This window comes from Podarcis muralis, chromosome 16 (genome assembly GCF_964188315.1).
Source record: "Podarcis muralis chromosome 16, rPodMur119.hap1.1, whole genome shotgun sequence".
NCBI lineage: Eukaryota > Metazoa > Chordata > Lepidosauria > Squamata > Lacertidae > Podarcis > Podarcis muralis.
The window spans coordinates 36853167-36878064 of record NC_135670.1 but is presented as its reverse complement, the minus strand read 5'-3'; the positions used below and the strand labels follow the sequence as shown (position 1 = coordinate 36878064).

Sequence of the window (24898 nt, the reverse complement as noted above, 5' to 3'; positions counted from 1 at the left end):
GGCAGTTGGAATCCAGCAAACATCTGGATGGCCACCAGTTTCTCACCTTTATCTTACGAGAAAAATCCCCTAGGGGAACCAATCCAGCCCATGGTCCAGCTGATCACCTGCTTTCTTGGGGTGTAGAACCTGTGGTCCTCCAGGTGATGTTGGACTCCAACTCCCAGCAGCCCAGATGGCAGGATCAGTGATCAGGGATGGTGGGAGTTGGAGTCTAGCAGCATTTGAAGGGCCACAGATTTCCCACCTTTGCTTTATCAGGAGAATTGAAAGTACTTTGTTCTTAAACTGCAGCGCATGGTGGGATTCCATCCCTTCCTCTCCACAATTCTTCCTTGTATGACAATAGGACTGTAATTTTCAGTCTGTCATCATCTTTAAAGTGTTTCTCAAAAGCTATCCATCAGTATCTCACCAACCTAGTCAGCCCCTGAGATTGATGTGTGTTCATGTGCTATTTTTTCTTTCTTTTTGTATATGTGGCCACATTTAATCTCTGCCTTTAAAAATCATGCTTTCACCCTAAGAGAACAACCTTTCCATTGATTAACAGTTGACTAATGTTGTGAATCACTTAGAACCACAGGTGTGTGTGTCTGTGTGTGTGTATTCCAATAAGGTTTCTTTTAAATGGGGGATTGAATAATGGTGTCCCCAGTTGCCTGATGGCTGAAATGCTGACAAGGAACACCCAGGAAAAATGGCCTTTAAAAAGCACTGAGTCCTTTAACTCAAGCTTGAGAGGAGGAAATTGCTGAGTGCATCACTTTAAGCATATTTGGACAGGATTGGACAAAGCACTTTCAGGTACTGCCAACTCGAGGCGTATTGGGGAATCAGAATGCAAGCCTCAGTTTTAGAAGCAGGGGCAACTCCTATAGGAATGTGAGCCTTGTTCCGTGCCCACAGTTCAAGAATCCTGAAGCCTACTCCTGCAAGAGATGCCAGAGATGTTTTGAACTATAGAGCTGCATCAGGGGTGGGGAACCTCTGGGCTATGGGCCAAACCTGGCCTGCCAAGGGGATCCAAGTTGGCCCATGAGACCATTTCCCTCAGTTCAGGAGTTAGGGTGTGGGTTGCATTGATATTTCCTGCTAAGACAAAGTCCCCCTACCCCACTGTCTGAGCAGGGCTTTTGATGCAAACCCATTCCTGATTCAGGATTAGTGTGCGCGCGCACTGAGATTGTCTGCTAAAGTGAAGGAAAACCCTTCATTTTAGTGATGCCTTTCAAGGTGCTTTGCAGTCCTGACTTTGGGACTTCAAAGCACCTTTCACCTGATGCCATTGTGATGTCAGATGATTGACAGCTGGGGGGTAGATACCACTCCCATCAGACAGATAGATGCAGAAGCTGGGAACCTGTGGTGCTCCAGATCTTAATCGGACTCCAGCTATCATCAGTTTCGGCCCGCATGGCATAGGGTCAGGGATGATTCAAGTTGCAGTCCAGCAACATCTGGAGGACAACAGGATCTCCATCCCTGCTCTGTGCAACCTCCCCTTTCCAGATGGGAGGACCATCCATCCACCAGCTGGGAAAGAAGCAACTTGTCAGTTTCCTAGGCATTTAAAGCAGAGTTTATAATGCACGGGGACGCGGGTGGCGCTGTGGGTAAAAGCCTCAGTGCCTAGAACTTGCCGATCGAAAGGTCGGCGGTTCGAATCCCCGCGGTGGGGTGCGCTCCCGTTGCTCGGTCCCAGCGCCTGCCAACCTAGCAGTTCGAAAGCACCCCCGGGTGCAAGTAGATAAATAGGGACCGCTTACTGGCGGGAAGGTAAACAGCGTTTCCGTGTGCTGCGCTGGCTCGCCAGATGCAGCTTTGTCACACTGGCCACGTGACCCGGAAGTGTCTCCGGACAGCGCTGGCCCCCGGCCTCTTAAGTGAGATGGGCGCACAACCCTAGAGTCTGTCAAGACTGGCCTGTACGGGCAGGGGTACCTTTACCTTTACCTTTATAATGCTCACCTTCTATTTGAAGCAACCATTACGAGCCCTTGAAGTTCATATTTCTCAACCCATGTGTATTTGTCTTGGCAAATTCTGTAGCACAAGAAGAAGTTTATATTGGTAAGCCACTGTAGTATGGCACCTTTTAAACTTTTGTTGATTGGCAGTACTGGCATTCTGTTAAATCAGGGTGGGGCACCTTTTCCAGCTTGAGGGCCTTTATACATTTGGTGGGCACCTGAAAAACAAATGTAAATGTTACCTTTGTAATATGGGTTAGTTTCTATGGCCCCTCTCTATCCTCCAACCAGCCAACCACGTCAGGGTACCCACCTTGCCCTAGTGACCAGCCTCTTCTGCTCTTAGGTCTCTGTCTGCTGCCCTTTCTGATTTGCCACCCGAGCCAATGGCTCAGCAAAGCTCATGGTAGAGCCAGCCCTGGTGGTTCTATCTTTACATTTATGAAAAGCTAGCATATGTCCACCCCATACCTTGCATTTCTTTTCTTTTGGGGTGCGGGGGGGGGGGGAGAATCTTGGGCGAGGGTAACCTTACAAAGTAGAGTTTGCAATTGTTTGGTGGGAAAAACAACCACCACCTGATCGAAGTTGCACTCGGAGCGTTTTTCTAAGAGCGATGTGACATGACAAATTTTGAGAGGCTCTATCATTGCCATTAATATTTATAAAGTGCTTGAGAAATCAGCCAGCGCGCATCCATCAGGGCTTGTTTTGGCAGAACTGTACTGTGTTGCCTGATCAACAAAGGATGGATTTTCCGTGCCATTTTTTGGCCGGCTTGGGTCACTCATCCTGTCATCTCGCTCAGTGCCCCTGCCCCTCCCCCGCCGGAGTTTTGTAATGTGTGAAAGGGGGTGTGGGTGTGTTTTCTACTGTCAGCAAACAATTGGGCTGGCAACATGCTCGCTGGAGTTCCAAGCCAATATTCTCTCAACACCATCTCAACAGGACCAGGCTGTGAATCAGGAATTACCCAGTTTGAATGCCACCTTTGCCATGAAGTAGTAGTAGCTGTTGCGGTGGTGGTTAAGCATTTTTTTCCCACTCTTCAGTTGGAAGCAAACCTGGGTCTGCAGGAGCCGCCCAATCCGGCTCCAGGAGGAGGTGAATCAGCAGCTCCAGGAGAAAGTGCAGGAGCAGCCCAATCAAGCTCCGGAAGGAAGTGAATCAGCAAGCTGATTGGCCTGCAGGAACAATCCAATCAGGCTCCAGGAGGGGAGTTGAATCAGCCAATCACAAGGGATCCATTGTGTAAATAATGTATATGTAGCCAGAGGTTTTGGGGGGAAAGTGCTCACTCACTGTTTACCATGAAATCAACACTCGAGTATATTTCAGGGTCCCTGGCTGTGTGTGGGGCCAAATGCAAAAGTGGGTGAAACAATGCATTTTCCCCACCTGAATGGTGGGAACCAGAGTTGGTGGAGTGAGAGGAACCTTTGCTTTCCACCTTGACTTCCATCTCTTGGGGAGAAGGAGCAGGGATGTCTGTTCTCTCCCCACCCCACCCTCCTTTCCTGCCAAGTGGATACCCTCAGTAAAAGCTTTGGAGAGTTTGGAACTGAGTTTGGAGGGAGAACCAAAGGCAGCAGTGACTGAAGAGGAGCCTGAACAACAGGGTGCAGCCTTGTTGCCTAGAACCAGGTGCCACCTTTTAAGATGGGAACAGACCGCTCCCCCAAGGAGTGCATGTTTAAAGTCCCAAAATTTTCACAAGGCGAGAGAGTCTTACGAGTGGGAATGCCACACCTCACCTTTAAAAGCTTGGTGGGTGGGGTATGGAAACTTCTTGGGACATCTTAGTTGCTTTTGTCCAGCTCTGAACTCCTTTCTCTGCTCCTGAACTCCTGAGTCATGACTCCTGAGCATGGTTTGTGTTGCTGAGCCTGTCCTGAGCCTGAATAAAGGTCTGTTTCTAACCTGCAAAAGAGAGCCTTTGTGTGAGTGTTTTAGGGTGGGAGCCAGGACAGTTACAAACTCTCACACACCCCTCTCCACCCTACACCCAGGCCAGCAAGAGGGATCATCAGCATTCAAGGAAACCTTCCAGCCAAGCAAAACACACACAAAGAGGATTCAGAATAGGGCTGGTAAGGATTTCGGAATGGGGAGAGGGGATGTGTCTGAGTAGCCGGTTTTGCCCGAGCGCAGTCCTGGGGGCCCTATAGAGAGGTCTGGCCATATTTGGTGTCTGGACCACCCTTGGTATAGTGTATCAGGATAAAAATGCACGACTTTGGAGCCATGTGCAAACTGAACACAGAAAATTGGAAGGAGGGAAGCCAAGGTTTCCATAAAGTGCAATAAAAATTGGCACTTATAATAGCTGTACCGCTGGGCAGGTTGTATTTCACAGTGCCTTTGTGAGCCCATGACATCTGGCTGTGCTATCTGTGTAAATTTCCTAGCCAAAGTGCTGGGATGTGTGTGGGGGGCATGTTGTGTATGAAGATCAGAAATGCAGACGTTTCCATCTCTGCCGCAGAGCAACCACTTATCTGTGACACTAATTTCACAGCAAGAAGATCTCCCAAGTAAAAAGCTGTTACTCATCGCCAAGCAGGCTAATGACGCCCTTCCATCCATGCTTCCCATGTCTTTAGAGAGAAATTAGCAGGGAGGGCAATGGGATGCTGGAGCGATGGAGCCCCGTGGCATCTTTGTCTCCGCAAAGCTGGCACTCTGCTGTCATACTCCTCATTCCAAATGTACAGCTTTCCTTTTTTGGCTCTTGATGGGAGCAGGGAGCTCAGGCGACTTGTTTACAAGGCAGTGGAAGGAGCGCCTTGGACAGAAGTGCACCTGAAAGTTGGGTTCACACATGTATCATTGTGCAGTTGGAAGAGTTATCTAGTCCAATCTCCTGCAATGCAGGAATCACAGCTAAGGAATCAATTGCAGATGGCCACCCAACCTCTATTTAGAAGCCTCTAACAAAGGACAGGGACACGGGTGGCGCTGTGGGTAAAAGCCTCAGCGCCTAGGGCTTGCCGATCGAAAGGTCGGTGGTTCGAATCCCCGTGGCGGGGTGCGCTCCCGTTGCTCGGTCCCAGCGCCTGCCAACCTAGCAGTTCGAAAGCACCCCCGGGTGCAAGTAGATAAATAGGGACCACTTACTGGCGGGAAGGTAAACGGCGTTTCCGTGTGCGGCTCTGGCTCGCCAGAGCAGCGATGTCACGCTGGCCATGTGACCCGGAAGTGTCTGCGGACAGCGCTGGCCCCCGGCCTCTTGAGTGAGATGGGCGCACAACCCCAGAGTCTGTCAAGACTGGCCCGTACGGGCAGGGGTACCTTTACCTTTACCTTTAACAAAGGACAACCCACCAGCTTCCAAGATAGCCCATTCCACTCTCAAACAGACCTTACCATCAGAAAGCTCTTCCTAATGTTTATTCAGAATCTACTTTCTTGTCATTTCAATCCATTGGTTCAGGTCCTACCTTCTGGAACAGCAAAAGAACAAGCTTGTTCTCTTTTCAATGTGATAGCCCTTCAAAAAGCTATCATATTTCCACCCAGTCTCCTCTTTTTCTTTTATTTTCTTTTTTAATTTTAATTTATTAACATATAAAACACATACATATACATTTACATAATACACGTACACAACACACTACTTTATTTTCATAACATAAAACATACCTACATTACTCTATATAATACCTACCTATACTATACATATCAACATACCTACACACCTACCCCACACAGACACCCACCAAGTGACTTGGCTTCCAGCCGTTCTTGTTACGCTACTCTATTTTTTCAACTAGCTTAAACGCATTTCAATATTTCTTTAATCTCTTCTTCTGTCTTAACTTTACTCTCCTTTCACTCTAATCATTTTCTAGATTCACTCAATATCTGTCAGAAATTCTACTTTTTCCACATAAATTTTGATGTATTCCTTAAAGATAGCCCATCCTTATTCACTTTTTGTACCATATCTCCTCTTATCCTCCCTGTTAGTTTGGCAAGATGGAAGTATTCCATCATTTTAGATAACCAGTCTGTTTTAGTTGGGACGCTGCTGCTTTCCCAATTTTTGGCAATCAATAACCTTGCCACCGTAGTTGCATACATAAATATTGGTCTGACCATTCTTTTTATTTCCTGTGACATGATACCTAGGAGAAAGGATTCTGGTTTTCCCCCAAATGAAAATCTAAACATCTTTTTCAGTTCATTATAGATATTTTCCCAGAATCCCACTATCTCTTTGCATTCCCACCACATATGTAGAAAGGTTCCTGCCCTATTGTTGCATCTCCCAGTCTCCTCTTTTTCAAGCTAAACATACCTAGCTCCCTCAGCCATTCCTCATAAGGCTCGGTTTCCAGACCCTTGATCATCTTGGTCATAGAAGAATAGAAGAATAGAATCTTAGAGCTGGAAGGGGTCCTAAGGGTCGTCTAGTCCAACCCCCTGCAATGCAGGACTCTCAGCTAAAGCATCCATGACTTGACCATTTAACCTCTGCTTTAAAACGTCCAAGGAAGGAGAGTCCACCACCTCTCATGGGAGTCTGTTCCACTGCCGAACAACTCTTACTGTTTAGTTGGAATCTCCTTTCTTGTAACTTGAAGCCATTGCCTCAAGTCTTACCCTCCAGAACAGGAGAAAACAAGCATGCTTCCTCTTCCACGTGACAGCCCTTAATATATCTCCTCTCAGTTTATCCTATCTCTTTTCAGTCTCCTCTTTTCCAGGCTAGCTAAACATACCCAGCTCCTTCAACCGTTCCTCGTAAGGCTTAGTTTCCAGACCCTTTATCATCCTGCTTGCCCTCCTCTGCATACATTCCAGCTTGTCCACACCCTTCTTAAATTGTGGTGCCCAGAATTGGACACAGGACTCCAGGTGTAGAATAGAGTAGTACTATTGCTTCCCTTGATCTGGACACTATACTTCAGTGTTAGCCTTTTTTCTGCTGCTGCATCATACTGTTGACTCATGCTTGACTTGTGGTCTACTAAGCTCACTAGATGCATTTCACAAGTACTACTGTCAAGCCAAGTATTCTCTAGGTGTGCATCTGAGTATTGCAGTAGTGACTGGTGCCCTCTGGAACCAGTGGGTCAAAGGTCAGGGAGACCTAACAGCAGGTAGAGCTTGAGCCAATGATAGGCAGAGTCAAGCAATTCTTGTTTCGTTTCCATCCTCCTCCCTGCTAAGGGCAACACTGAGGCTAAGGAGAAGGAAACTGATTGTATGAAGGCATGTTGGTGGTTAGGGGGCTGAGGTTGGTGGGGCCGTGTCCCCTTGGCCCTAGTGGTTCATCCTCCACTGCACATGTGCAGGTCAGTCTCCAGGATGGCAGCGTTAAGTGGCAACACAAATGGGGGAACAAGCCATCACAAATGAAACGGCAAAGACATGTTACTGTTGTTACTTATTACTTATTACAGTACCATTAGAATACCTGGTGCTGTGTAATGTGTGTGTGTGTGGGGGGGGAGGGTAGATTCACATCTACTCGTGAATCTCTGGGTGATTTGCTGTAGTGAGTTCTGACTTGCAAAGTAAAACTGCATATCTGTCTCTCTAGATCAGGGGTCAGCAAACTTTTTCAGCAGGGGGCTGGTCCACTGTCCCTCAGACCTTGTGGTGGGCTAGACTAATAATAATAATAATAATAATTTATTATTTGTACCCCGCCCATCTGGCTGGATTTCCCCAGCCACTCTGGGCGGCTTCCATAGAAACCAAAAATACACTAAAATATCACACATTAAAAACTTCCCTGAACAGGGCTGCCTGAAAAAAATTGAATGAATTCCTATGCCCCACAAATAACCCAGAGATGCATTTTATATAAAAAGGACACGTTCTACTCATGTAAAAACATGCTGATTCCCAGACTGTCTGCGGGCCGGATTTAGAAGGCGATTGGCCGGATCCGGCCCCCAGGCCTTAGTTTGCCTACCCATGCAGATAGGTCAGTCCCTAACATCATCACTGAATTCCTGATTGGCTGTATAGCAGCACGATGCCATAAAGTTCAACTGGTGATTCCTGATTGTCTGGAATCACCTGTGCATGTACCTGAGGCCAGAGAAAGAAGCCAGGAATTGCATCGGTGCATCATTTCCCAAGGGAAACAAACCCAGTGAACAGGATCAGGGGAAATAAAAGTGACACAAAATTGGGGAACGGATGGGTTGCCACAGTTTCCCACTGTACCAGAATAACTCAGTGTGGTGAGGTGGTTAGAGTGTGTCAGACTAGGACCTGGGAGACTCGACTTCAGATCCCCGCTTGCCCATGAAGCACACAGAGTGATCTTGGACAAGTCACTGTCTCTTTGCCTAACCCACCTCGCAGGGTTGTTGTGGGGATTTAAATGAGGACAGGGAGAACCATGTACACCACCTTGAGATACTTGGAGGAAAAGGTGATATATAAATGTCAGGGAACTGCCATCGGTTCAGGAGGGAGAGAGGAAAAGCCGGATGGATTACAGAGAGCCCCCAAAGATCGTGGAAAGCAGCTCCTCCTCGGTGGGGGAGAGTAACCAACTACAGTGGAGAGGAGCTGCAGGGTTCGGAGGAGGCGAGGCGTTGCCAGGACACCTTGCTGGGCAAAGCAGGGAGGGGAGAGGTCCACTGTTACCCATGCCCTCCTTGTGCAGTAAGGTTTCGCGCTGAGAGGGGAGGCGCAGACTGGGCATCAAGAAATTACTTTGCTGGGGAAAGTTTAAGCCCCGCCCACTCACGGACTCTGCCAGTGAATGAGCCAACCACGGGAGAGTGGCGCTCTGGACAGATAAAGTTTCTTTTGCATCAAAAGCAAGGCTTCACAGCCGAGCAGGGAGGTATTTGCCTGCTTGCTCTCAAGCAACCCCTTGGAAACCTAAGAATAAATGTAATAAATAAATACATTTAAGTTTCAGGCTTTAATAAACAATCTGGAAAATATCTGCAAATGCCATTGCTTGCATACATTTTAGGTCTGGGCAGCTAGGGAAGAAGTCTTCTCCCTCATTTGCTAGATTTTTGGGTGTGGGGACTTCTTGTTGTGGCAGAGCATCTTGGCACGCCACCCCCCCCCCCCGCTTGCATTCTGAATATCTTCTTCTTTAAAAATGAGAGTTCTAGCCAAATCCCTGAATGCCAAGGCCCACCCAAAGGAGAAAACTCATGGAATGACGCATAAACTTGTCCTCCTTAACGATTAGCCAACAATTGGCTTCCATTGTGTTTATAATATTTCTCTTTCCTCCCTTTGGACCACTTACTGTAGTTTTATTGCCAATCAGCTTAGCATTCTGGTTGTGTGGCGCCGCTTGAGAGGGCAGTAATTCGAACTGAAGCCCTCATCAAAAGGGCATTATTTGTAAAACAGGGAAGAAATTTCAGCTATCGCAACATTTTTGTTAATTAAATCTGTCAGGAATGTAATGGAGACGAGAGTGTTCTTTTTTTTTTTTTTGACAATCTTGCCCTTTTTGCCATTCTTCCAGGAGCTGCAGTGTGTAAGCCTCATTAGTGTGAGTTAATTGTCAACCCCAGGTTTGGAAGAGAGATAGCAAGTGGAAGCACTTCTGCATAAAACCTGCTCAGGTGCAGACTTGCATGTGCATGAATTGCCCAGTCTCTCAGCCCAGAACTGGGCCTGGAGGACTGAAGTGGGTCAGATGCCCTTGACTCACATTGGGGCAACCTATCTGTGGGGTAGGCAAGGGATGGCAGTTCAATACTGATGATTTAGTTATTGAATTCATTTGTTAAATTAATATTTAATGTCTTTCTTTTAAGCCAGTACCACTTCATGGTTAAGATTACCGGACTCATGTTCTACACTCAGGTGTGCAATTCACTGGGAAACCTCAGGATACTCATTGTGCCTCAGCCTAACCTACCTCACAGGGTTGTTGTGGGGATAACCTGAGTGTGTTTAGAGAATGACATAGGCCACCATCAACATCTATATTATTAATTGCTTTGGGATACCTTATGGAAAGTAGTTCAAAAATAAAAATAAAAATAAAATAGTGTGATTTATCCCAATATACAAATTATTGCATGCAGTTTCCCCCACTGAACAAAAACATCCTTGCAAAGCAAACTTCTCTAATGCAATACAATTTCCCTTCATGCATAAAGTACTTTTGGATATGTGTTTGTTACTTGGCTTATATGGCTGGAGAACTGCAATGCAAAATCCGTAGAAGTGCCAATTTCCAAGGATGGATGTCTTCCAGCTTTTGTATTGTTTCAGAATGTGCAAATTAGGGAGGCTCGCCTTTAAATGCGAACCAAATCAAATTTCTTCCCTGATCCCTCTCATGTTGCTTTTGCTGTGTTAGCAGCACCAAAAGGATCTCTCCAGACCACAAGCCTGGGCAGTGTGTATGGAGGTCCTGGGCTGCCCAGAGGACAGGACCTCCATCTTGGCCTCGCTGATGTGGTCCAAAGGGAAGCAGAACCACCTTGGCTTTCAAGTTACAAGAAATGAGATTCTGACTAAACATCAAGATGATCTTTCTGACAGTAAGAGCTGTTTGACAGTTTAACACACTCCCACAAGAGATGGTGGACTCTCCTTCCTTGGAGGTTTCTAAGCAGAGGTTAGATGGCCATCTGATGATGTAGTTGAGGTTGGATTAGATGACCCTTGGGTTCCCTTGCCAGATCTGTGATTCTATGATTTTAACTCTTTCATAGAAGCATGTGTTATTATTGGTGGAAACCATCCTTCTGTACCACGATAAAACTTGCATTTGTTTCTCTGCTCACCTTTCCCTCTGGCCTCACCCACCACAGGCATGTGGCCCTTGGATGGTTGCCTGGAATGAAATGTGGCCCTCGGACTGAAATAAGTCCCTCACCCTTAGTTCAGGAGAACGAGGAGCAGGAGCAGGTTTGCAAACCGAGGCAACGCATTTGGGAAAGAAGCATGCTTGGCAAAATTCCACCCTCCTTCCTGCCACTTGTCAAACTTGATGGGTTGTGCGCTGGAAGATAAATAATTGCGATGCGTGCCACTTTTCACCATGGCTGCACGTAAACAAAAGGCATGCTTCTTGTGTTTTTTTTGTTATTATTATTTTTTAGGAGACTTAGAATGCCCTCTGACAGGTGGTGCTGAAACTTGTATAATTAATACCATAAATGCTGTAATAAATTTCGGCAGCAGGACCGGGTTGTGTGCAAAGCACGGAATAATGGGCTGTAATAAATTTGTCATTGGAATACCTGTTGAAGGGTGGCACAGCAAATGGGGAGGGGGTTAGCAGCACCAAGTCAGATGCCTCCAAATTGCCTCTCTGGAAAGCGGAATATTTTCACATCAAAAGAATGAGCAGATGGCGGGTGCAGGAAACTGGCAAGGCAGCCTCACATGTGGGGTGGTAAGATGCTGTTGCTCACCCTGACTTCTGCTTCTGTTGATTTTGGGGTTGCCCTTCAGGGTGGGTTGCCGTTGGTGGCATGAGTGGGGAATCTCAGGCCTGGATTCTTGCCAGGCTGCTTTGTCTCCCAGGCCACACCCCTTTCAGCCCATTGGTTGCTCTTTGTCTTGCTGGAATGTGTCATTGAACCCTGATAAAGCTTCTTGCTTACCTGGCCAGAGAGATGCGTGCGTAGAAAATTCAAGCTTCTGTGGATAGAATGCATCATATGGAATCATAGTAAGAGTTGTGCTACCTCTTGGTCTGCTCACCTTGGCCTCCGGCTCTTCCCAGCATTGTTACAAAGTCCTGAGAAAGTTGCCCATGAAGGGAACCAATCACAGGCGGAGGCACCCCCTGACTGGCTCTAGGTGAGAAGTTGGGCAGGTAGGGGCTGGTTCAAGGCAGCCAGCCAGTGAATGAAAGGAGTTGTAGTCCAACAACATCTGGAGGACACCAAGCGAGCCAGCGTAGTACAGTGGTTAGAGTGTCAGACTGTAACCTGGGAGAGCAGGGTTCGAATCTCTGCTCAGCCATGAAGCTCCCTGGCTGTCCTTGGACCAATCACTGCCTCTTAGCCTTACCTACCTCACAGGGTTGTTGTGAGGATGAAATGGGGAGAAGGAGAACCATGCGCTCCACCTTCAGCTCCTTGGAAGAAAAGCTGGTATAGAAATTTAATAAATAAATAATATAGAAAAATGCTTGTATGGCCTCTTAATGATAAGCAGGTTCATTAATGAAGGTAAATAAAAGTAAGTCCCCCGACTCTTTCCTCCTCCTCCTGCTCCTGCTCCTCCTCCTCCTCGATATCTCCCCCATTGGCTGGGTTGTCCCAACCACTCTGAGTGGCTTTCAACATGTATAAAAACATAATAAGCACAAGGAGTGGTGTTCTGTTAAGTTTTACTCAAAGTAGACCCATTATAATTAATGAACATTACTAAGTTGGGCTAGAGGGTAAGACACGAACCAATGGATTCAGATCAAAAGAAAGGAGATTCCAACGAAACATTAGGAAGAACTTTTTTTACTCTTAAGAGCTGTTTGACACTGGAACAGACTGCCTTGGAAGGTGGTGGATGTTTCTAAACAGAGATGGGATGGCTGTCTGTCAGGGATTCTTCAGCTGTGATTCCTACATCACAGGTGGTTGGACTAAATCACCTTTGGTATACCTTCTAACTCTACAATTCTTCGATTCTGTGAATAGATCTACTCTGAATTAAACTTAGTTAACTACCACCATGGAAACAAACTTTCAGTGAGATTTGAACTTCAGGGTGCATTATTAAAGTGTAATCGGGGCAGGCGTGGGGTGTGTGTCCACAAATATATCCCATCTGTATTGCTGTGTCTTTTGGGATAAGAAATGGGTTAAGGTCTCAGCTTTATACTTGAAATGTTTTCAGCTAAATTCCTACAACAGTCACCTTCTAAGTCACTGAATAAAATTATCTTAAAATATAACAGCAGCTGTTTCAACATATTGGCCCAGCAGACAATCTCCGATCCAGAATGTTGAAACAGCTGCCCAAGGTTAATGTCCCTGATTACTTATTCATTTATCACCTTTTGAGTTTTCCTCTCTTTTTGGGGGTAAACATTGACCCTGTCATCTGCTTTGGCACATCTACAAAATGGTGATGCAATTAACCAAGCGTATGACAGAAATTATGTAATTGCTCCAAATGACAAATAATTGGGATCTCAAGGGAAGTAATAGTACCACTCTATTCTGCCTTGGTCAGCCTGCACCTAGAATACTTGTGCAGTTCTGGGCGCCACAATTTAAGAAATATATTGATAAGTTTGAATGAGTGCAGAGAAGAATGACCAAAACAAGGGTCTGGAAGGGCTTCATTCCGGACGGGGGCGGGACTTTGCTGAGAGCGCAGGAGCCATTGCAGGTTGTGCACCATGACTCTGGAGGCCAACTTCAACACTGTGGCAGAAAAAGTAAAAAAACTAAAGACCAAACCAACTGACGATGAACTAGAAGAACTGTATGGACTCTACAAGCAGTCGACCGTGGGAAATATTAATATTGAGTGTCCTGGGATGCTGGATTTGAAAGGCAAAGCAAAATGGGAAGCATGGAACCAGAAGAAAGGTATGTCAAAAGAAGATGCCATGAAGGCTTACATTTCTAAAGCAAATGAGATGATAGAGAAATATGGACTGTAGATTTTCTTTGGACAAGTAGTTCAAAGGCAAGGGCACTACTCATTTTCAGACTGATGTGAACATCATTATTTGCAATAAACTTTTTTCTTCTTTTAAGAAAAAAATTAAGGGTCTGGAAACCCATCCTTATGAGTAACAGTTGAGGGAGTTGGGTATGCTTAGCTTGGAAAAGAGCAGGCTGAGAGGAAATATGATCGCCATCTTCAAATATCTAAAGGGCTGTCTCATGGAAGATGGGGCAAGCTGCTCTGGAGGGTAGGGGCTGAACCAATGGCTTCAAGTTGCAAGAAAGGAGATTCTGATTCAAAATCAGGATGAACTTTCCAACAGTAAGAGCTGTTTGGCAGTGGAACAGGCTCCCACGAGAGGTGGTGGACTTTTCTTCCTTGGGGGTTTTAAAGCAGAGGTTGGATGGCCATCTGTCAGGGATGCTTTAGTTGAGATTCCTGCATTGCAGGGGGTTGGACTAGATGAGCATTGGGGTCTGTTCCAACTCTACAATTCTATGACTCTGTGAAATCTGGAAGGAATACCCTCCACCGTTATGTCCGGTTCTCACATAGAAGCTTCTCTGGAGATGGGATTAGATGCCACCAGAACCACACGGCAGCCCTTGGGCCAGATTTGGCCTGTGCAGTCTTCCAAACCATCCCACTGACTTCTCAGCCTCTCTCTTCTCCATATTGGTCTTCCTATGGGGGAAAAAGAGTGATATATTTACAGTGGTACCTCGGGTTAAGTACTTAATTCGTTCTGGAGGTCCGTTCTTAACCTGAAACCGTTCTTAACCTGAGGTACCACTTTAGCTAATGGGGCCTCCCACTGTTGCTGCACTGCTGCCGTGCGATTTCTGTTCTCATCCTGAAGCAAAGTTCTTAACTCGAGGTACTATTTCTGGGTTAGCGGAGTCTGTAACCTGAAGCATCTGTAACCTGAGGTACCACTGTATTGACTTTGTCCTGCAAGTAAGACACTGTGAATAGCATTAAACGAAGCCCTACTTGAAATGAGTGGACCTAACTTAGTCCTGTTCATGCGTTTCAGTGGGTCTGTTTGAAATCCCCTTCCATTGAAATACATGATCTTGACTAAGCTAGGCCCATTAATTTAAACCGATTGATTCAGAGTATATCCTAAGGTTGCTCACAGTGCTGCACAGGAATACTGTGAATTTGGGGTGTTCACATGTGCCAGTGTATTGCAGTGGCTGGAGTATCAAACTAGGACCTGGAGTGGCCACGGTTCAAATCCCAGTCAGCCATGGAGCTCACTGGGTGACCTGGAACCAGTCTCTCTCTACCAGTCTAACTTATCCCTACCTCACAGGGTTGTTATGAGGATAAAGTGGAGAGGAGAAGAGCCTCATATACTACCTCAAGCTCCTTGGAGGAAAGCTGGGATATAAATGTCATAAACAGACCATCAACAGGTGTACAGTCTATGTGCCTATGTATATGAAATAATTGAACTTTATGCTCATACAGTTATTCACATGTAATGTTCAACAACTGTCTAGTATGTTTACTTGTGTACATGGAAGCTGAGCTGTACAAATCAAGAAGTGTACACCCTTCCACATTTACATGCCTAGAGGCAGCTTGTAGCTCTGTTAAGTGTAATGTGTCGACCAGCTTTTTCTCATAAAGTAAGTGGGGAATCTTTGCATTGCAGGAGCCACAGAAAGAACAGCCATAGCAACATATATAGGAAGTTGCCTTACTCTGAGTCAGACCACTGTTCATCTAGCTGAGCAGGGCTTTCCCCCCCAGCCTGAACTCTGTGCTCCAGAGGCTGCGTGCAGCACAACAATCTTTGTTTTGTGACGGAGGCAGTGGCTGGCATGGCAAGTGGTGCATTAGCTGGGTGCTTCCCTCAACAAGTTCCAGCACCTCTTTTTCTAGAAAAAATGCCTTGTAGCTCAGGGTTGTCTATACTGACTGGCAGAGTGGCTTTCCAGGCTTTGATGCAGGAAGTCTCTGTTGGGATACTGCCAGGGAGACAAAGTCCATCATGGCCCCACGTCGCCTCCGGACGTCCATCGATCTCCCGTAGACACGTAGTATCAGCAATTAGCGACACGAGCTCCAGAAATAGCTTGCCACATTCCAGAGCTGATGCACGCTCTTATCAGCAGATAATGCACAACAAAAGATGCACGCAGGAGAGCATTATTTACAATTTTATTCTGCGTTGGTCAGAACAAAGAAAAAAACATGACTGCCTGCTTCAGTGTTCAGGCACCGAGAGAGAAACGAAAGCAAAGACAACATAAACTTCCTGTGGACAGGAAATACGCAGACTCTGTGACTCACAAAGCCTGCTCCCTTTTAAGGTGGAACGGAAATATCCTAACAGTCTCTTCCAACCCTGCTTGAAGATGCTGCCAGGGTTCAAACCTTGGACCTTGTGAGTGCGAAGCAGATGCTCTACTTCTGAGCCACAGCCCTCGTTCTCCTTTGGCTCCCCTCTCTTCCGGTAACACCTCAAACCAGGAAACTTGCGATGTGATGTCACTGTGTGGAGAGATTTCATTGACTGCTGCTCGAAGCAGGTGGGGAAACCCAGGTACATTTGACATGCTAGATATTACTGTGGGATTAGGTGTTATACTGTGGGAGAGAGGAGAATCATAGAATCATAAAACTAGGCTTGGAAGGGGCTTCACGGGTCATTAGTTCAACCCCTTGTGATGCAGGTATCTCAGCTAAATCATACATGACATAGGACCACCCAACCTCTGCTTTATTGCCCTCCTCTGCACATGTCCCAACTTGTCACTTCTTAAATGGTGGTGCCCAGAGCTGGACACAGTATTCCAGGTGTGGTCTGACCAAGGCAGAATAGAGTGGTGCTATTACTTCCCTTGATTGGGACACTATACTTTTTGTGGAAGCAGCCTAGAATAGCATTAGCGTTTTTTGCTGCAGCATCACAACCAGTCAACATAACACATGTTTTTTTTTGGGGGGGGGGGGAACCTAGCACAGGTAAAAAATTTGGGATTGAATTTTTCATCTCAAAGCACAATAAAAATGGCCTCTAAAATAGAAGTAAACAGGTGCCGAGAGAGAGAAGCTGTGAGGGTAAATTGCTAGCAGATAAAATTGATGCTAAAAATAGATTTTTTGAAGCAGATTACCTCCCCTCAGTCCATTGTTTCTCCGGCAGGCAGTGTGCCCTCTGCCTTGTAGCTGAACAAAATTGCTACTTTGGGCAAGCAAAGAGGAGTCTTGCTGTTTTGTGTTGTTTTCCCACTTTTACCGGTTCTGCCGTTTTTCAGGTCCAGTTTTACTTTATATATGATTTTGCAAGTCCCCTAAAGTGACAGCTCCCAAACTGTGGTCTATGGTCCAACGATGGTCCAGGCTCTGTCCATGAATTTGTCATTGAAGACAAGATGCCACATCCATTACATTATATATTCACATTGATTTTTAACTGTAGTTTCAGTCACTCCTTTTATTTGTAATGTATTGCATTTTGCCATATTACAATCTGAATGCAATAAGGTACAATATATAAGAATTGAAAAGAGCAATAAGTGACAGTTCATGATCCTATGGGGGTTACAGAATCCCTGCTATAAAATATGCTCCTGTCACACTTCAATTTTTTCATTGAAAAACACTTTAATTTTGGAGTGTAAACAACTTGAAGACCAAATCCTATGAGGAAAGGCTAGAAACAAGATTAATAACTTACACAGGTAACTCAAAACTTACGTGCACTTAACTTGCATGCTTTCAACTTATGCGCTTGGCAAACATATGCATTTTTTAAAAAAAGTGATTGGAAAGTGGGAGGACGTCCAGGAAAAAAGGGCTTTGGCAATCCCACTCATCTGTCAGGCTTCAGGGTATCCGATCCCTCCCCCTCATGGCAGGCTACTAGTAAAAGATAGACAAGAAGCTCCTATCAAGGTCTTTTATTCGATGTTCACAGAGAGAGGTTTAGAAATGTTGCTTCTCGGGGTAATGGCATTGCTCTGAGTAATCCCCTCCCCCATTCCGTTCACAGTCATCAACAGCACCACCACCCTTATGGTGGCAGCTTAAGGTCATTTGCCTCTTAGCTCTCTGCTCTCCTACTTTCACTGTTCGCTGGGTTCTGGGAGAAGGGGGCCCTGGAATGCTTTCTAGTGATAACGTGTCAGCCAGCTTCTCCAGCTTGGCTCCTCCCCTCTCCTCTTCTCCTATTATCTCCCCGCATTGTCCCTCTTCTGTCTCAGAGCTGTGATCTTCTGCAAACCATTGTTGTAAATCTATACTGTCTTCCTCTCCTCTGGAAGTTTCAGGAGAAGGGGGGACGGTCTCCACCATTCCTCCGCAGTCCAGTCCCTGACACCATCACTGAACCCAATGTGCATTCACTGTACACACTTTTGGCTTCACCCACTGTTCCCAGATGTGTAACCCCAGTGTAATTTGAGAGTCACCTGTATATGCCTTTTAATGTCAACAGAGGCTGCTAATTGGTTTAGAAAGGATAAAAAACCAATTAAGCAAATATTAAAATATGAACATCCATAATTAAAATGCACAATAAAGCATCTCAAATAAACAGACAGGGCAGTTGAAACAGGAGACTCCAGTCAAGAGATAACAGGGGTGTTTTCAAAAGCCTGTGGCAGAGATGGAGAACCTGTGTAGCTCTCCAGATCTTGTAGTAGGAGTGATTTTTATTAAATGAATTTCTATACTGCCCTCCATCCGAGAATCACAGGGAGGTTTGCAATATAAAAACTCAAAAATACCTAACATAATAACAAACAAAGCAATACTCCACGCCCCCAGTTTAAAAGGTCATAGATTGTCTAATCAGCAAAAGACCTGGTTACAGGTCATTGTTTTCACCTGGCACCTGAACTTATGTAATGAAGGTGTCAGCTGAACCTCCCTGGGGAGAGCATTCCACAAACAGGGAGCCACTGCAGAAAAGGCCCGTTCTCGAGTTGCCACACTCTGGATTTCCTGGGGAGGAATCACACAAAGATGGGCCTCAGGTGATGATCTGGGTTGCCCAGATGAAGTGGTCCGAAGGAGAGCAGAGCAAAACGTTTGGCACCAGCTTGGCTGCAGAGTGGCTGGAAGGAGGCATACAAGGTGCTATCCAACCATCTTAGGGACTCCACTCTGGATATGTGTAGGGTTTACTCCTTTGCTTTTTCTTCTCCCAAAGATATCCCCCAAGGCAGCGGAGGTTCAGGATCAGAGTTTTCTTTCTCCTACATGAGCTACCTTCTCAGGTTGTTGAGCTGCATTGTACTGCACAATAGATAAATTTATATTCATCGCCCCACTTTTTGCCCCTGGCCTTGCTCACCCCTGGCATGTGGCCTCCAGAAGGTTACTCAAAAGGAAATGTGGCCCTCAGAATGACAGATGCTCCCCACTCTTTGTGTTGACATTACTGAGCTTACATATTAGTTTAAGAAGAAGAAGAAGAACATTCCACTGGACAACCATCTTTCTTTAGGTCAGTTTCCTGGCCAGTTTCCTGGCCTCTCTGCTCTTGTTTTCATTATCCAACAAAAGCACCTTACGCTCCCCATAAAGAAAACAGTTTTAACAATGACCAACTGAAGACTTCAGAGAGAAGCAAATGACCTCAGAGAGCGGCGTCTTGCAAAGAGCCATTCCAGGCGGAACAATTCAGCGAGAGTGATTTTTTATTCTCAAGTGCCTGGTCTCTGAGGTCAAATACATTTGTGCACAGTGGGGACATATTGAAAGGAAGAACTCTGACTCCCTCTTTCCCTCACCCAGTCCATTTTCTGACTTTAGCAATGCAAGTAGACATGCGTGAGAAGTTAAGTTAAGGATGGTGTGTGTGTGTGTGGGACCCTGGGACCCTGTCTCCAGTGGGAGTGAGTTCCATAGTGTAACTCTGTTTTGCATGAAGAAGAACTTTCTTTCTTGCCTTTCCCTGATGTGCATCACTTTTTGCAGGTTTACACTGGCTTGCATTTGCCATTTCGTTACCTGTGACTTCGTGTATGTCTTTCTTGCCTGGAGAGCTGCATTGCAAAGGAGAAATTCACATTTCGGAGGGTGGCCTTTTTTGCAGTTCACATAGTATTTTGGGATGCACATATTAAGTAGGCTCACTTTTAAATGTGCCCCCCTTGAAAATTTCTCCTACTCCCACTAAGTGAGCATAGGTCTCCGCTCACTCCAAAAAGCAACTTCATAAGTTTGCTTGTGGGAAAAGATAGTAGAGTTTTTATTGCTGAGCAAAATAATCGAAACACATTTTTAATTGAGGGTGTACATCTAATGTATGCATTTTGGTGGACATTGTTTAGTTAAAGAGCTGCATTGTAAAATTCGAATAGGTGTGAAGGATGGCTGCGTTTGGTTCTCCTATTGTTTCATAAAGTGTGAATATGATAATTTGCCTTTAAGTGCAAGCTGAATCAGATTTCTCCCCATTTCTTCCTCTCATAAATGAATGGGGGCAGTTAGAGGGGGCTGATTCTTTACCGTTCCTTGCCAAATGCCACTTCTGGCTCTTAATCTGGGTTGCAGCCGGATCCTATTTAAATGTCTTAGGTAAACCAGCTGCCGCCGCCTTGTTTTCCATTGTCTTCTCATCAGCTTGGATATTTCATGCGTCCTTTGAGATGACATCAGAAGACGCTTCAAAATACAGCTTTGTACATGAGTTACATTTAGTAAAGGCTTCTGGGAGTTCCTCCTGGGTGCATTCAGCCATCTGTAGTGATACCAAAGTAAATGCCCGTTAACATCTTCCACTTAAGAGACATGGCAGATGAGGCCCAAGGAAAGAAAGACTTACCAGCACCTTCTCTGTAACTTCTGTTGTATTCATGCTGATCCCAAGGTTACAGTCCTGTCCCTATTTATTGGGAGTAAGCCCCACTGAAATAAATGGGACTTATTTCTGAGTAGGAAAAATGTTTATACCTATCACTTAATATCAAAGATGGGGCTAGGCGTGCTTCCCTGGTGAAGCTTTCAAGAAACAGAGAGCCACCACTGAAAAGGCCTGTTCCTGTATCACCACAAACTCAATCCTGTGCATGAGAAGCTGGTGTAAAGCAAGCTGGGGTAAGTTACATCAGCCTAAGTTTACACCACATCCAAACTCTGTGCAGCAGTGGGGTTGCTGATGGTGCTGTGCCTAAACTTGGCAGAGAGGTAACAAGCCTATAAAAGAGTGTTTTAAGCCAGGTTGCCTGGCCATATGACCAAGCTGAACCAACTTAGGGTCCAGCCTTAGTTCCCCCCTTTCTGGTCCCACCACACCATGCCCCAGAATGTCCTCTTTGGCCCTTTCCTCAGCCAACAGGGCCGTGGCTAAGCAAGTTAAGCCGGTGTATCTTTGGCTGAGCTGGGGTTGGAGACTTAATGGCTGGCTGAGCCAGAGATGGTCTGCATCCTAAACTGCTCATCCCAGCAGATATTGGCATAGGATTGCACAATTTTGCAAGTGGCTTTAATTTAAGGGAACACCTGGCTGCAAAATCCCATCAATGCTCAAATAATAGCCTCAGGTAACAAAAGCAACAGGCACGTCCTCTGAAGTAGGATGTCAAAACGAGGCTTTTCCAAAAGAAACAGATGAAGTCTTTCCTGAGAATTACAGGCAGGGAGATATAATAATAATAATAATAAAATAGTGGGACTTCATTTTGAACTCAAGCAAGATTGAGGTCATTCTTAATATAAAAAAAAGTTGGGAAGGAGAAGAGGAGATAATCAGATGTAGAGACAGGACTGAACAAGCAAAGAGCTGTTCAGCATGTGTGTTTTGGAAAAAGTCTTCAGGCTCTATGGGAAAACAAACAAGTCATGGTTGAAGGAAGAATTTGTCATGAGAAGGAAACTGAAAATGATGTTCCTATGTGGACTCTGCATTTGGAAGGTGGGGAAAACACAATTAAAATTCTTCAGTGGATGAACACAGGCTCTGTACTGAGACAAGCAGCTTGCTTGTTTGTAAGTAAGTTGCTTTGGGCTGCTTTGGGCAAGATAAAGTCACCAGCAAATTTAATAAATAATACTAGTGTGATACAAAGTGAATTTGCATGGCCCGTTTTAATAAGCATTGTTTACATCTAGGGTTGAGGGCACAGAATTCATGACTTTCCTTACATTCCTACCACACGTGAATGAACGAACCGCTTTCCCCATACACCCTCCAAGCAAGAGGAGACACAGTTTTCATAATATGGGGAAGCCTTTAGGGATCTACTACTTATAATGATGTTGTGGAGAAATGCAGGATACTAAACCAACACTCACAGTCACAGGAAATCTTGTGGCTGCTTTGATTTCAGCATGCGTTGCTCACGTGCAACTTCCTTATGTCAATAAGGACCAGAAACTTGCTTGCTTTGAGATTCTTAGGAAAACTGGTTTCTCTGCCTGATATTGCACTGAATTATGGTATGTACCAGTTGTGGGGAATCTTTGGCCCTCCAGATGTTGCTGGACTACAGCTCCCATCATCCCTGGTGATGCTTGCTGGGGCTGATGCGAGTTATAGTTCAGCAACACCAAAGTTATAGTGATGGGAGTTATAGTTCAGCAACGCCAAAGGTCCCCACACCTGGTGTATATACACACAAGTGGTCCAACCACCTCTGTGTTCCATATGACATTTATCCAAAGAGAGCTGGATTATGGGTATATCCGGCCACCAGAAAATTTGCTTGAATTAATGCTTATTCAGTAAGGTGCACTGTAAAAGAAGAGATCATTTCTGGAAGAAATCACAATTTCTGGGAAGAAAATAAAAGAAGTTCCCTTCCCTTCTGCCCCCTAACTTTTATTTTTCTCCTCTCCAGCTGGTTTCTTTGCATATTAACTGTTCTGAGTTGTACCTCATTATTAACAGTGATCCATTTTGACAGATGGGACAGTCAAGATCCTGCAGGCTATCATTTCAAAGTTAAAGGTCAGTCCTTTCCCCACCTCGCATCTACCTGCGTAACAGCTTTACTTCCCATTAGGATTCCCCAGGGAATATCAGGTAGGGGCGGATTTATCCTGTGAGAGAAAATTAATATTAAATCACACACTGAGAGAGAGAGAGAGAGTGAGTGAGTGAGAGAGAGAGATATGGTATAATTGTGCTACCTTCAGTTTTCCGCCTCAGTAGAACTTGTGAGCCACATTTAATATTATTCCAGGGGGAAGCCTAAGTTTGGATAATGAAGATGATTTAGCCGTGGCATCTTAGCAATTAACATATGCTGCGAAATATAGACCCCAAGATAAAATAGGATTTCATATCCTTCCTCCTGGTCAAACACATGGTGCAGAAGAAGAAGAGATAATCTACCACCTGTAAGCCATGAACAGGCTGGAGGTACTTTAAGAGCTGGCATGGCACAGCAACTAGAAGGGAGCTCAGGGTGCTGTAAAGACAACTGCGTCACCGAAATGCTAGATTTCCAGATGGGTGCCTTTAAAAGAGGATTAGAGGTATGAATGGAGGATAGGGCTCTCAGTGGCTACTACCTATGAAGCCTATGTTCTACCTCCATCTTTGGAAGCAGGCGGAACCACTGTTGCTGGGAATCACAAATGGGGACAACCTCACTCAGACCTTGCCTGCAGGCTTGCCATCGTCATCTGGTTGACTACAGTGAGAACATGATGTTGGAGTGGGTGGGTCTCTGGCCTGACCCAGCAGGGCTCTTATGTTAATGTTTGGTACTGATGTGCTGCCATTGACTGACTCATGCCCCCTCCCCGGTTGATTTCTCACCCCCTCCATAGGCAATGTCAAGTGTGAATGTACGGCAATTAAGTCAATGATTCCGCCTCTCACCGCTGTTTCGGAAGTATTGCTTCACGCTTTATAAATGCCTCATCTCACTTAAACATTTCCGCGGTTGTTGGCGATGGAAGTTGCAACCTTTAAACTGTTCCTTGGCGGCCCTCCAGAGTAAATTGTCTTGAGCACAGAGGCCAAAATGGCAAGTTTCCCCCACCCCTTAAAAGAAAAATTCCATCTGAGTCACCGTGGCCTGCGTGGCAGAAAATAAACATAGCTTTCCTTGCGATTGCCATTCATTAATATGTATTTGAAATCCTGGAAATACCATTCCATCCAAGCAGGAAGAGAAAGTGTGTTATAGAGAAATTATGGGGGCTTGTAATCATTGTAGCAAAGCATCTAATTTAGATATTAAGCTCACTTATCAGATGTATACTGCCTTGCCCTTTGATCAGAGCAGGGTGGGGGTGGGAATAAAGCAGTGAATAATTGATACAGAAAAAGAAGGGATGAACACAATCTTCCACTATAATTTCATTTTAAGGACTTGCCTTTAGAAAGGCTGGCCTGTGACTTCTGGGAGTTTCCCTTCCCACCCACTGTTACACCAGGACTGCAGAACCAGTGGCCAATGGAGGATTGCCCATTAGGGCAAGTGGGGTACTGCCCCATCAACCCTAGTCTGTGCTCAACCAACTCCCATGTGTCAGCCTTCTTACTTACAAGTCTAAAAGGTGGCCCTGACTCTCAGCTTCTCTTCCTCCTCAGTCTCAGTGTTGTTGCCCATTGCAGAACTCAGCAGGAAGGAAGGTGTGGACAAAACTAGAATTAGGTGGCTTTGGCTGTCACTGGCTCAAGCTCCACCTATGGTTGGCCTCTCAGTGAGCACCAGCGGTGGCCTGTGGCCCTCCAGGTGAAGGTGGACTTCACATTGCATCACCTCTGGCTATTGACCATGCTGGCTGGGGCTGATGGAAGTCGGAGCCCACCAACAAGGCTAAAGGTTGCCCCATCACTGTTTTTACAGAATTATTTTCGAAAGGTGGGCCATCAGGGCAGGAGTGAGGCAGAGGAATAACAATAAAGGGACTCTCTTCTGCAGACAAATGGATTGGCTCAGTGCCTTCTTTGGCAAAGACAGTTGTTCCAAGTAAATGCCAAAAGGCATTTAGCTGTAGCATTTGTCAGCTGCATAAGGTGGCCTCTCACTTTTCTTCCTAATTTATGGCAGAGTGTTTTCTGCTGGGTTGACTGGACCACAGTGTGTTTGCATTAACCTCTTAACATGGAATGTAAAAAACCCTGTCTTGGACATCCATCTCAGCAGGCAGAAGCAGTGCTTGCATCAGAAGACTTTGGTGTGCTGGTAGATGGAACAGCTAATGAATGGCCAAGCCAAGAGTCCATTTGGGCCATGGGCTAGCCAAGTATACTAGAAACAGAGACAGGTAGTGTGAAGATAACAATTTGCTGATTTCCTTGTTCAGTATCTGGGGCTTGTGTCAGAAATAGGCTTAACTGGGCAACAGCGAAAGTCAACACCCCTTTAGGGGGCCGATTGTTAACCCCCGGGACCTACAGGGTCGTCATTAGTCCT

At 45.6% G+C, this 24898-nt stretch overlaps 1 protein-coding gene and 1 pseudogene across 2 annotated transcripts in view; both read left to right on the top strand.

Annotated features, from left to right (window-relative positions):
• TMEM132B (transmembrane protein 132B) overlaps positions 1-24898 on the top strand; it is a 383755-nt gene that overhangs the window by 285887 nt on the left and 72970 nt on the right. The gene's annotated exons all lie outside the window — the stretch shown is intronic.
• LOC114586561 (acyl-CoA-binding protein homolog pseudogene) lies at positions 13228-13643 on the top strand (annotated as a pseudogene).